This window comes from Anoplolepis gracilipes, chromosome 15 (genome assembly GCF_047496725.1).
Source record: "Anoplolepis gracilipes chromosome 15, ASM4749672v1, whole genome shotgun sequence".
Classification (NCBI taxonomy): Eukaryota; Metazoa; Arthropoda; class Insecta; order Hymenoptera; family Formicidae; genus Anoplolepis; species Anoplolepis gracilipes.
In genome coordinates, this window is record NC_132984.1 from 7451575 (window position 1) to 7465205 (window position 13631).

At 26.1% G+C, this 13631-nt stretch overlaps 1 long non-coding RNA gene and 1 pseudogene across 1 annotated transcript; both read right to left on the reverse strand.

Moving 5' to 3' along the window:
- Positions 1-3225: 3225 nt before the first annotated feature.
- Positions 3226-9776, reverse strand: LOC140673909 (uncharacterized; annotated as a pseudogene).
- Positions 9777-11637: 1861 nt separating this feature from the next.
- Positions 11638-13617, reverse strand: LOC140673861 (uncharacterized). The gene is made up of 2 exons (XR_012048115.1): positions 13339-13617; positions 11638-13252 (listed from the first exon to the last, which is right to left on the reverse strand). It is a non-coding gene; the product is annotated as an uncharacterized lncRNA (long non-coding RNA).
- Positions 13618-13631: the final 14 nt, after the last annotated feature.

Here is a 13631-nt window from a genome sequence, read left to right on the forward strand (position 1 = left end):
TTATCATGAAATAATCGTTTCACAATTTTATTTATTGAATTGGTATTTGCAATCTAATTATGATTTTTTTTTCATATAAAAATTAACAATTCTTATTATTCTGAAGGGATAATATAATCAAAGCTTAAGCGACAGTTTGCGAAATTTCTTTGCCTTGGAAATAAAGTTTTTCTTTTACCCGTAATTACTCGTAATTATTCGTAAAGGATTAAGATTTTTATATAAAAATGTTCAATCACATAAAAAAAATATTTATTTTTATATTATATTTTAATGTAATATTATATAATATTACATATTTACCTTCCATACTAATCGAAAGTCATTTTCTAATTAATAGTATTTACCAAGTTATACTAAAATGTATAGATCTAATAAATAGAAAATGTGCTTTAACAGCTTTTTAGCGAAACTCCTCGATGTAAATTAAAACAAGTACCTCGTGTATAATGTGCTAAAAAGAATATTTTCCATAAGTTTGATTTGCATAAATTTTTGCAGAGATTTGAGCGCGAATTAAAAGTTTGGTATCATAAAAAGGTTTATGAATTATGATTTAAAAGCCTCTTTAGAATTGTTTAAAATTCCTGCATTTACATTTTTTTCTATATAACTAGTGTGAACACTATACATATAAGAAATATATACCATTTACCTAAAATAATATAAATTAAACAGAATTTTTTTTGTATGAGTTAAGAGACCAAGAAAGATATAAATACAAAGCACACTCGGAGAGATTTTCCTTCACGTAAAAGTCTTTTTTCTTGCCTCGATATAAATAATTGCAATAGGCGCTTTCGTTACTATCCCGGGTTCCAATTACACATGCGTCTAATTCATAATACTTTCGAAAATGATTTAATGATTTTGGACAGTAGAGTACTTTGTAATAATTAATATAATAATGATAATAATAATGAATACCATTTTTATCATATAACATATCGTGACAGACTCACACTCAGGCGTCACATGATAATTTACCATGATCCAAGAGTCTTTGCTAGACCACCAAATTTTCAATGTAGTCGTTGTGGACAACATTTTTTTTGTACTTTTCAGCTTATTCAAATCACACCCCGACTTGTCCGATATTGATTGAGAGAAGAGATGAATGAGAAATGAAGATAATGACGACTCACATTGTCATACAGACAAGAGTGCTTATATGAATGGAGACGAACAGGGAATGATAATCCCGCAAACATACAGATGTGACACATGTAACATAAATTATCCAAATTTTTCATACGCAAGACGTTCATAAAAAAAGCGTCGCAATTACGAACCGTATTAAATTAGCAAATCATTAATAATAGACGAATCATCTTCCCGAGATCAAATCAAAGTGATGATGACACAACGATGCGCGAAAACAGCCTTTTTTATGTCTCTTTCGTATCTTTTTTTTTCTCTATCCAAATAGTTAAAGAAACTTTATTTTTAAAAACATATTAATATTTTTAAAAATATTTCTATATTGTCAGAAAACACGGATATATAACTATTATATAACATGTAACTAATATGTAACTTCTTTTAATTTACATCGAATCGAGGGATAGCACTAATTGTAAAAAGCATTTGAAATACATTCCTTATTTATCAGATATATCTCAGTATTACTTGGTAAATACTACATGTCAGGTACTACATGAAGTAACTCTCGACTAGTATCAGAAGTAAATATATAATTTTTATACGATAATCTGGAAACTATATCTGAAAAATTTTCTTATGATCAGTTTTTGAACAGAACAAGTTCGATAATTACTATTTAAAATAATTAAATCTAATATACATAGTTAACTTGAATAACGCAATTTGGTTATATTACATTAGTTATATATATATATATATGTCCAGGGGCAGTTTTGACGACACTTTTTTTATTCAATATAAAAATATGCGCAACTGTCCAGAGAGTACCATGCAACAAGTCATTTTAAAATATTCGGTTTAATTTTCAAATAATATGAAAAAAAGTATAAAATGGCAGTTTTGACTACTTCTTTTATAGTTGGGTAGTTTCAATGACAATGTATATGAAATATATACTTTTTAGTGTTACAGAGGCAGTTTTGACGACTAAATATATAAATTGTAGCTATGTAAAGGCTGTTTTGACGACTGGTCGTTAAAAGTGCCTTATTATTGCTATAAACTATATATTTGTCCAGACGGTATAAAGTTGTTTTAACGACATTATATATATAAATATACAATGTCGTCAAAACAACCTTTTTACCATTGATATATAGTTTACATTAAAGGTTGCATTAAATCATTTTTATGGCTACATTAAATCATTTTTGACAACTGTATATATTTAGTGTTTTCTTTATTTAATATTATGAATTTCTGTTTTTAGATTTTGTTACATTCTAATTATCTTAATCTTAATGTAGAATCTTAATATAGAATAAGAAAAAAATTTGGGTATAAAATAAAATCCAATTACATTAAATGTTATTTATATGTTGTTTTTATTAAATAAAATTCTTTTTTCTTTCTTTTGTTAATCTAAGTAATACACGAATATTTTTACACGTTAACAAAAATTTATAATTATTGTGTAAATAAGTATGAATAAACATATAATTTACATGTTATTGGATTAAATTTGTTTATTTGTATTTGAAACTTTATCTGTATTTCAAAACTACCTTAATTACATATACGTATTTATTACACATCATTATATTACTTTAAAATTTTTTTAGATCACTATGAAATGTATATTTATATAAATCATATATATCGTATATAAATATCGTAAAATTGCTTTATCAGACTCAATTAGGTTTTATTCGCTTTAACATGCTTTAAAAAAGTGATATATATTCTGTTGTTCATATCATATACATTTAGAAATAATATAATATATATAATGAAAGAGATATACATATATATATGATATATACAATATATATATATATATATATATATATATATATATATATATATATATATATATATATATGTACAATATATATTTATAATATAAACAATATATAAAACTTAAAACGAAATAAAATAAAATGACTCAAGTTTATCTTCGATATATAAAATCTATTTAAAATAAAAAATAATAAATCAGCTCTATTTAACAAAAATAATACTTTTTCTTGTCTATAAAATACTTTTAAATACTTATAATCATAAATCTATGTGATTATTATAATTAAAGAAATATTTAAAAAATATTAAATTTGTACTGTTGAATCTTAATAAAATTATATCGCATTAATAATATAAAAAAATGGAATCCTTTCATCATAGCATATAATATTAGTATTGGAAGCAATACTTGTATTTCGTGAAAATAACATCGCACAATTTTAAATGATTACTTTTCTTAAATAAAAAATACTTTTGTTATAGTTAGAGAATAGCCAGAAAAGAGATATATAATTTTAAAACATATTTAATAAATTTATCACAAACCATAAAACATCATTTCTTAAGCAAAACGATAATAGTAAAATTTTTATACATATATTTATATATATATATATATATATATATATATATATATGTATATATGTATATGACAATAGCAGAATATACAACAAGAGCAATTTTTACGACAATAGTTTTAAAGATAATAGTTAAGTGGTTGTTCTTATTTGGTTATGTAACCAAGTTTTTATCTGGGCACTTGTACGAGTCTTTTAATACGGGATATTTGATTTTTATTTTGTTAATTTCACGTAAAGATGGCAATTTTTTATTTTTTATGAAAGTTTGGAATGAAGATAAAACTATTGTGCGCTCATCATTCGTCCATCTGACCTTATGAGTACTTTTTCTTGTAGAACCAAAAGGAGATACTAAAATAAAATGTTACATATGTTAGTTTAGTATATTTATTATAAAATATATTATTTAATAAAAAGTAACGTGTATACTTAAAATGATTTAAACTTACTTTTCCTTCTCTGTGTATTATTTACGTCATTCTTTCTTCTAGACATCTGTTTAGATCGCTTTATTTTTTTTGATGATAAAATATTTAAATCTGTATCATATTCATCATGTGATTCGGTCACATTTTCAATATCATAATTAATTTTCCTCTTAGAAGCCAAACGGTTTACTGAAATAATGATAAAATTCACATTATGTATAAAATGCTTATACATATAGAATATATCTCTAAATGAATGCGGGTTAAGATAATCACTAAATGATAGAAGAAAGAATTAAAAAAATATGACTTTAAAAAACGCTTAAAAAAAGTAACATTGGAAAATAAAAAAATATTTTTCTTTTGTATAATTGTAATATATATAGAAAACAATAGAAGTTTCTTTTTCTTATATTATATAATATCTGCTATTTAATAATTACTTTAAACAGTATAAAATCAGGTTATTTAAAGTCTTGTATATTTATTGTAAAACCTATTAAGGAATAATATATATTTGATATAGAAATTATTCAAACGTACCTTTCGTTTTTTCTATATTATCATTTATATGATTATCGATATCATTTTCTTTGTTAGACAGTTGTTTAGATTGTTTTGTTTTTGTTAATGATGAAGTATCAGAAGTATTTAAACTTAAATCTGAGATAATAGTCATGGTATCCTTATTTTCATTCTCACTCTCATCAACATCATCGCTTTCTGTTGTATCTTCTCCTTGTGCGTATTTGAGTAAACGTGATATAGCCAAATCTTTTGTTACAATTGACTGTCTATAGTGTGATTATTTATGTATCTTTTTGTGATGTCCCATGAAATCAGCTAGATCATTCACTTCATGTTCAGGCATATCTAATGAAATGCATACCGTAGCAATATGTTTCCGTAACATTGTACCTCGTAACGAAGTTGGCATTTTCGCGCCAGAAATTATAGAATATTTTCGCATTAATACACATGCTCTCAAATATTTGTATCTTCTTTTGTCATGTGAATATATACCAAAAATATAAGGATTATTTTCAGGAACGCCAGCATGTTTACGATACTTTACAATCATTTGCATACATTTTAAGACTTCTTCATGGAGTAACACAGGAACCGTTCTTCCTAATTTACCGCGTATTGTCATTCGTACATATTTAGATAAAGATTTATATAATTCAGGTGCTTCTTCTTTTGAAACTACCGCACAATTTTCCAAATTTTCAATTAAAACATGCTCTAGTTCACCAGCACGTCTTCTATTAAATATCATAATGGATAATAATGTTGTTTCAGTTAGCAAACGCCATGCTTGAATTGAGAAATCATTTGTTTGTAAAAATTCTAAAGCTTTTGTGCGTTCAATTTTGAGATAAGCATTAAATATCTTAATATCATTTATAGATGGTAATACAATATTTTTTTGCCTTTTTCGATGCCCTTGAGTTTCAAACACAATTTTATTTACAGTGACAGGATAATCCTCTTCAAATAATTTCAAAAAATTTTCTACTGCAGTTTGTTTGTTAAAATCTTGTTTCTTAATGCACATACTTCTTAAAATTTGTCCAACTTGTTTTATAAGTGTTCCCAAAGATGATGCAATGGATGGTATTTTATATGTCCAAGTTTTTTCGTCAAATTGTGCGAGTTTGTTGACTGCTTTAATGCATTGTTCATATTTTATTGAATCATATATTGAAGAGAAATCTATTATACTATTATCGAGAGCTCTCAAAACAATTAAAAATCGTCCAAGTAATCTCAATCGCGCTCTGATCATATCGTGCTGATGTTGGAGACGATACTTGTGACACATTTTATTACCATAACCAATTAATAGTTCATCATATCTAATAATTTGAGTTATACTGTCTTCCCTCATCACTGGAAATACTAATCTTCTTAATGGTGTATTTGCACTATAATGTATACGACAAGCCACAGTACGTCCCAATATTTTTACATTTCTTTGAAGATAATCTCTTTTTTGTGTACATGACGCAAAATGATGTCTTATATTATTTTCAGAAAAAAAATTTTTTTTTCTTTGCATTTTGCACAGGGAATAAAATTGCTCGCCTGTCTATTTAAATTTTTTCTCGGACGCCGGCATACAATTAAGTCTCCTTTATTTAAATAAAAATTTGTATTATATATGAAATTTCCTTTTCGTCTAAATAAATTAAAAATCTTTTTTCGTTCTGAAGTTACCTTAATAAATGATAAATACAAAATATATAATAAATTATGATTAAATTAAAAATAAATTATTCAAAATTTTATATATACTATATACAATATGTATATTAATATAATGTAATTACTAACATTTGAAAAGCATAAAAAATGATTTCGAATGTTATAGTTAGCAAATTTTTTATATATAACATTAGTATAAGGCTTTTATAGGATAAGATAGTTTATAAGGACATAATGTATTAGGAAAAAGAAATAAAGTCCCTTAGGAAGCTGGGGACTATAATAAGCATTTTTTTTAATATATAGAATTAGAGGAGAAATTTATTTATGTTTATCATATATATAATCATATAAAAATAATAATATAATATCTATCAGCTTTATAACAAACTTTCATTGAATTTAGTGTGAAAAACATTTTCAGATAAATATTAGTTTATAAAAATTAAATATAATATGCTTTGATTTGGGCAAATGCAAAAATTCCAATAATACTTTAATAGTATGTTTTCAAGTTAGACATGAAAATCTTAATGTAAAGAAATAATGCATTAATTGTTTAATAGTTTCATTTTTTATAAAATTTCGAATAATTCAATTAGAAATTTACTTTAAAGCATAATTTTAAAAATATAAAGTATTAAAATTTCGAAAGTAATGATAAATTATGAGAAAAAAATGTCTATCATTTCTACATTGAAATTTTCAATTTCATTTTACTTTTAAAAGATTCTAAATGTTGGTAACTTTGTATATAACATATAAAACTTACCCTTAGGTAAAAAACGAAATTTTTTCACATCTTCAGTTTTATGCACTGATTCCAAGTGCCTTGCAAATTGGGTTTGAAATTTTTTACAATATGGACACATATTTCGTTTTAATTTAGGATTGTCAGAAGTTTCCACATACATATTTCTATCATCACATACTTTTGATGAGAATGATGATGTTAAACTTAATGTATTGTCTACAGTTTTATTTTTACTCATATTAATCGTATATTTGTTTGTACTTTCATCTTCATCTTCATCTTTATCTGTGTTTTCAAGTATAGAACAATCTGACAAATGAAAACTATCATCGGAATTATTTTTAGATATAATAGATATATTAGATTCAGTATTATTATCATTGATTTCACACTCCAAACCTAACTGACTTTCTGTGAGTGTAGATTGCGCAATTGGAACGAATGTATTATTTGAAATATTATTGAAAATATTTGCATTTAAAGAAATATTATTATTGATGGCACCATATGTATTATTTAGCTGCAGATTGTTGTATGTAATATCAATGTTCTCTGTGCGCATTGGAAGTAATCTCTTTTTTACTAGTATATTAACATTTTGTATGTCTAAAATCCTCAGAGTTTTTTTAAGATTTTTAAATTTCTCAATATTTCCATTTTCACATATTTTAAAAGTAGAGTTAAATTCATCACAACTTTGAACGTTCTGTTTTACATCAGAAAGCTTACTGGCTAAATCAATATTTAACGCATTAGAATTGACAGTTTAGTAAAGAATCTATAAAACAAAATTTATTAAAATAAAATAGACATTTTTATTGCGAATAATTTAAGTTGCAAAAGCTGTAAATGTATTGTAATGCAAAGTAAGTGAAAAAGTTGTATAAAGAAAATTATTATATTTATTCCAGAATTTTATTGCATAATGTTATAATCTGATTATTAATTATGTGTATCATGACTTACCGCTCATCTCATTGTTGTTACTAAAAATTGATACATTAAGATTTTCATCAATAAAAGGAGCATCTTTAGGCAAATGTCTCAGTATCTTTAATATTATCTATATTATATATATTATCACAATTTGTCAAATTAAAATCAGACTTTGTATTGTACTGTTCAATATCATATTTACTGTTTGACGGAATGCAAGTGTCTTCTGCTATGTCAAATATCATATATGATGTATCAATATTTAACGCAGCATTATAATTGTCAGTTGGCGGAGAATCTGTAAAATCAAATTTAGGAAAATGAAATCAAGACATTTTATTACAATTTGTTACAAAAGCTATAAATATATTGTATGCAGCATGCAAAGTAAAAAAGCTGCATGCAGAATATTTATTTTTAAAGAATTTAAAAAATGAAATTTATAGAAATAAGGTACAGACATTTTTATTGGGTACAATTATATTACGAAAGCTATATTTATTATCATACAAGTATGTAAAAAAGCTGCATGTAGAATAGTTATTGCGTATTATAATCTGATTATAAATTATTTGTATCATAGACTTACCATTCATCTCGTTGTTATCACTCACAACTGGTGTAGTAAGATTTTTATCAACAGAATGAGCATCTTCATCAGTCAAACATGCACCGTCTCTAATATTGTCAATATTATTTGTATTATCACAATTTGTCAAATTAAAATCAGACTTTGTATTGCATTGTTCCATATCACATTTATTGCTTGACGGAATGCAAGCGCCTTCTGCCAATTCAAATATTACATTTGGTGTATCAATATTTAACGCAGCATTGTAATTGACAGTTGGTGGAGAATCTGTAAAATCAAATTTAGGAAAATGAAATCAAGACATTTTATTGCAATTTATGTTGCAAAAGCTATAAATATATTTTACACTTTTATGTTAATTTAGTATATATTATAATACCTGATGTTAACAAAGTTAATTTTACTTTCGGATTTTTCTTGTTTATCTGCAATCTGTTGCAAACTGAATTTGCTTTCTAAATAACATATAAAAAAATTTTAAATACATATTTACTTATTTAAAATTACAATATCTTGCATTTTTTTATTATAAAGATATAAGTACAAATATAAATTGTCTTACGACAATTTAAATGTTCTTAATATTTTCCTTTATTTTAAAGATTATGAATTTATTTTTTATCGTACTTACTATCAGTTGCGATAATGTATGATTTTTTAATATTTTTTTCCTTTGTCTGCCTTTTATTATAAACAATATAATATTCATTAACACATATTAGATTATACATTTTGATTAGCAGTTCAACGTCCGTTAATTCTAATATTAGTAATCTCGTCTGTCCTATTAAAACAACACTAGCAAAATTAATAACAACAGCAAAAATAACGACAACGAACAAAATAAGACATCTTTTTCTTTTCCCTTTTATAGCAATGAATTGGTTCGTGATGTCAGCGATCCCAGTTTAAAACTGATTCAGTTATTGTTTATAGATTTAGTAAGGCCACGCACGGGGGAAATTAAACGGAAATGTTATTTTTGCGGAGAAAATACGGAATAGTTATGTTAGAGCTTTAAACAGAGAAAAAAATGTTATAAGGGTGGGAGGGGGAGCATTGACTTGTACGATCTGAATAAAATCGTTATGTTTAAAGAAATCCTAAGACCGGGTCTACAATAGATGTAGTAAGCCTTAAGCCGTAAGAAATTAACCAATTACAATTGACTTTAGAGAAGAATAATGAATATGATTGGTTCATTTCTTACGGCTTAAGTCTTACTACAGCTATTGTAGACCCGAGCTAAAAGGACGGCTGAACTTTGACGGATTAGCGCCCTTAACCTTCTTCTTCTTCTTAGTTGTGTGGAATTGGCTCCAGTCGAACGGAGGATACGTGATTCGAACAGCCAATCAGCGCGGATCTCAATCGTTACTCTCGACGAAATAAACGAATCCTTTTTCGTACTGCTTACTACTTACTCTGAACTCTATACTGCTTGCTGCCATTGTAGACGACGCATAAGAGTTATTACGTACAAATTGACATAAGCTGTATATGCATAGCATAAAACCGCTGGACCAATAAGCATCGAGTATTAAATTGCCATATTGATTAATGCTTGATGCTTATTGGTCCAGCCGTCCTATGCTATGCATATGCAGCTTATGTCCATTTGTGTGTGATAGCCATAACAGTGGGCTGTCTCTTTTTGCAGAGTGAGTTGACTTTTCTCGCCACGTGTAATACTTACACGAATTAGTCGATATTTTTTAATTAATTTCTCGTTAATTATTACAAAGATCGCAAAATAGTAGAGGACTTTTCTATTCGGTTTGACTTGCTCTATCTGCCTATGAGAGGTGGGGTGATTATTACCGGACACCCTGTATATAGAAATTACTATTGATCAGTTAAGGCACAATTTCACGCAGCGAGTAAAAGCTGGCGTTTTATCCCCACTCCACCGCGTACGCAAAACAGCGTTAAAAAGCTGTTCGCTATCGCCTCTGTCCTTTTCATGGAGCGAATAAAAGCTGGCGTTTTAACAAACAATGCATAAGATTTAAATTAAATATTGATACACATTTACATATCAAATAAATGTACAAAAAGTGCTTATATTATTTTTCAAATCTTATGCATTGTCTGTAATGTATATGATAAGCTGTAGGTCGGTTATTTAGTTTCAACAAGGATATTAAAAATATCAATTTGACTTACAGTAAAGGACACATAAAAGTAAATCGATTCCTCTTGCTATTGAGCATGATTAAGGTTTTAAGAAATTGGATCAGTAACAAAAATATCACTTTTATAAGTGATATTTTTTACAGACAATGCATAAGATTTGAAATCTACGGTACACAATGCTTGTTTTCGTGCTGGAATGTATTCCAGCACTATAACTGATCAATAGTAATTTCTATATACAGTCGGACCTCTTATCCTACGACATTTTCGGTCCGGAATCTTCTCCTTAAACCTCTGATCCTACGACAAAAATTTGAGAGTGGGGGTATAATTCCCTTTTCGCGGTCGTAGCATAAAAGGATTTTTTGTCGTAGGATAACAGGTTTCGTAGCATAAGAGGGTCGTAGGATAAGAAGTTCGACTGTAAAAGAATTGTCAAATCGTCATGATGCTGGAATGTAATGAAGCATGAAAACAAGTATCGTGTGCCATAGGCTTTAAATATAAGATTGGACTATGGCCTAAGTTAGAATAGGCCTGTTCTTTTTAATGAACCAGAACTTCTTGTAACATTCAGTTTTCCTTCTTTTTTTCCCAAGGTTGAGATTTATTCCTTATGAAATATAAATACAAAAATGCCATAACATATAGAAATTACATTAAAATTGAAACACAATGTCATTCAAGTATAATCTATATTGGACAAACTGATTTCAATTTTTTTAAATTATATACATATATACATTTTTTACTTCAATATAATTAAAACAGAAATAATTTATATATAATATATTCATATTTTTGAGAAGATAATATATATATATATATTATTTACAAATGACAGGAAATACTACAGGATATTATAGAATCAAAATATGGCTTAAAACAGCAATTCTTTTTAACTTTCATGCAATCAAATGACTGATTTGTAAAATAGAAAGCTTTTTTTTACTATAAGATAATTAATAAAAAAGAATTATATAATGATAAGATTAAAAATCTAATCAAACGATAATAAAATATTTTTTCTTACAAAAAAAATTTTGATAACAAGTGACAATAGAAAAAGGACAAAATAAAACACGCCAATAAGATATTTTCCTCTAATAACTTTTTATTAAATAGTAACAGTTAATCTTTTTAAGTTCATTCAGTGACCTTCATTCATGACCTTGAAAACATATATCAAGGCCAAAATCATTATAGCCACCTTCTAAAAATGTACTAAATATAATAAACTAAATAATTATGTTTAATTCAGATATATTGTTTAATATTCATTTATAACATTAAAAACAAGAAAAAATTCTGCATAGATATGAATATTTCCTTGTAATTATTTCAGTATAATTTTATTTAAATTTAGAAAACTTAGAAAAACACTGTGACAACATTCTACAAAATTCTAATAACGAAAGCAGTAATACTAAACTCACGTTTAAAAGAATGCTATATCTTGTTAATAAAATTATATCAACTATTATAATTCGATTTTAATCAAATTAGCTAATAATAAATTAAAAAGTACTTATGAAAAAAATATTTTAAATAGTAATTATTTAATTTCAACAACAATATTAAATAAAGATATCAATTTGACTTACAGTAAAGGACACATAAATGTAAATCGATTCCTTTTGCTATTGAGCATAATTAAGCTTTTAAGAAATTGGATCAGTAACAAAAATATCACTTTTAATATTCTTATTCTCGTTGTATCTTCGACTATAATTAAAAAACTGTAATTCGTTTTTATATTTCATTTATGATACAGATATATTGTGAGCAAATGTTTAAAGAATACCAACAGTCCTGCTTGTTTTCGCAATGTTTTACAATTTAAAATATGCTATTATAAATAAACAGAATAAACAATCAGAAAAATAAATAAAGTGTAAATTAAATATTGATACACATTTACATATCAAATAAATGTACAAAAAGTGCTTATATTACTTTTACTAAAATATTTATTATTAGTACTTATCTTATAATAAAAACACATCAGAATAGTCTACGAAACTGATTTCTTTATTTAAAATTAAGTAATAATTAAGAATAATTAATAATGGTAATAATAGATGGCAATAAACAACAAAAAAGCTAAACGACAAAATGACAAAAGCTATATATATCAAGGCCAAAACGACAAGAGCAATAACAATTAATAATAATAATAAAAATAGAAAAAGTAATTCTTATTACTAAATGTTCTTACATTTACCATAGCTTTTTCTATTCGCCTATGTTTCTACATACTGGACATCGTACTTTCAATTGTTGTTCATTTTCATCATGTAAGCTTTGTAAGGCACAATCAAGGCAAAATATGTGTCCGCAATTTCCAGCACCAAAATTTTTAACAATCAAATTTTCTATACATATAATGCAGCTCATTGGTTTTAAATCCTTTCCTAATTTGATATGTAATAATTTACATTTTGACCTGTCGCAAGTATTAATTTTAAAATCGCCACATATATAAGATTGTTGCATAGTTCGACCAGCTTCTCTTTTAATATGCTCTGTCATTGTTCCTGTCATTCCATAACGAAGTTGTTCCACGCTAGTACAATGTAAAAATTGGCATCTTTCGTTGCGACATGTAGTATTTTGATATTGGAAACAATATTTATATCTATGTAAAAAACTGCAATTTAAATCAAAACAGCAATTATTTTTAAATTTTACGCAATCTTGAACGATTGGCTTCCTAAAATAAAAAGCATTTGTCACAGTGAGACATAATAATTAATTAAAAAGAATTATATAATTGTAAAGTATTTGGAAACCTCTAACCTTGCACCGTAATAAGACATATCTTCTTATGAAATATTAATAACAAATGGTAATGAATGACAATGAAGCCAAGATAATGACAAAAACAATAATATTAACATTTAGAGCAATAATGTTAATGACAATAACACTTATGTTAAGGATGATAACATTCACTGAAAGTTATACTAGATACTAGTGTGACTCGACATTGAAGGTAACGTATCGCAACGGTCTCTAGAAATTTTCTATCCTGAAGCCAATTAACACCCTAAAAAAATCGTCTGACAAATCGTCGTATGACAAATGTAATA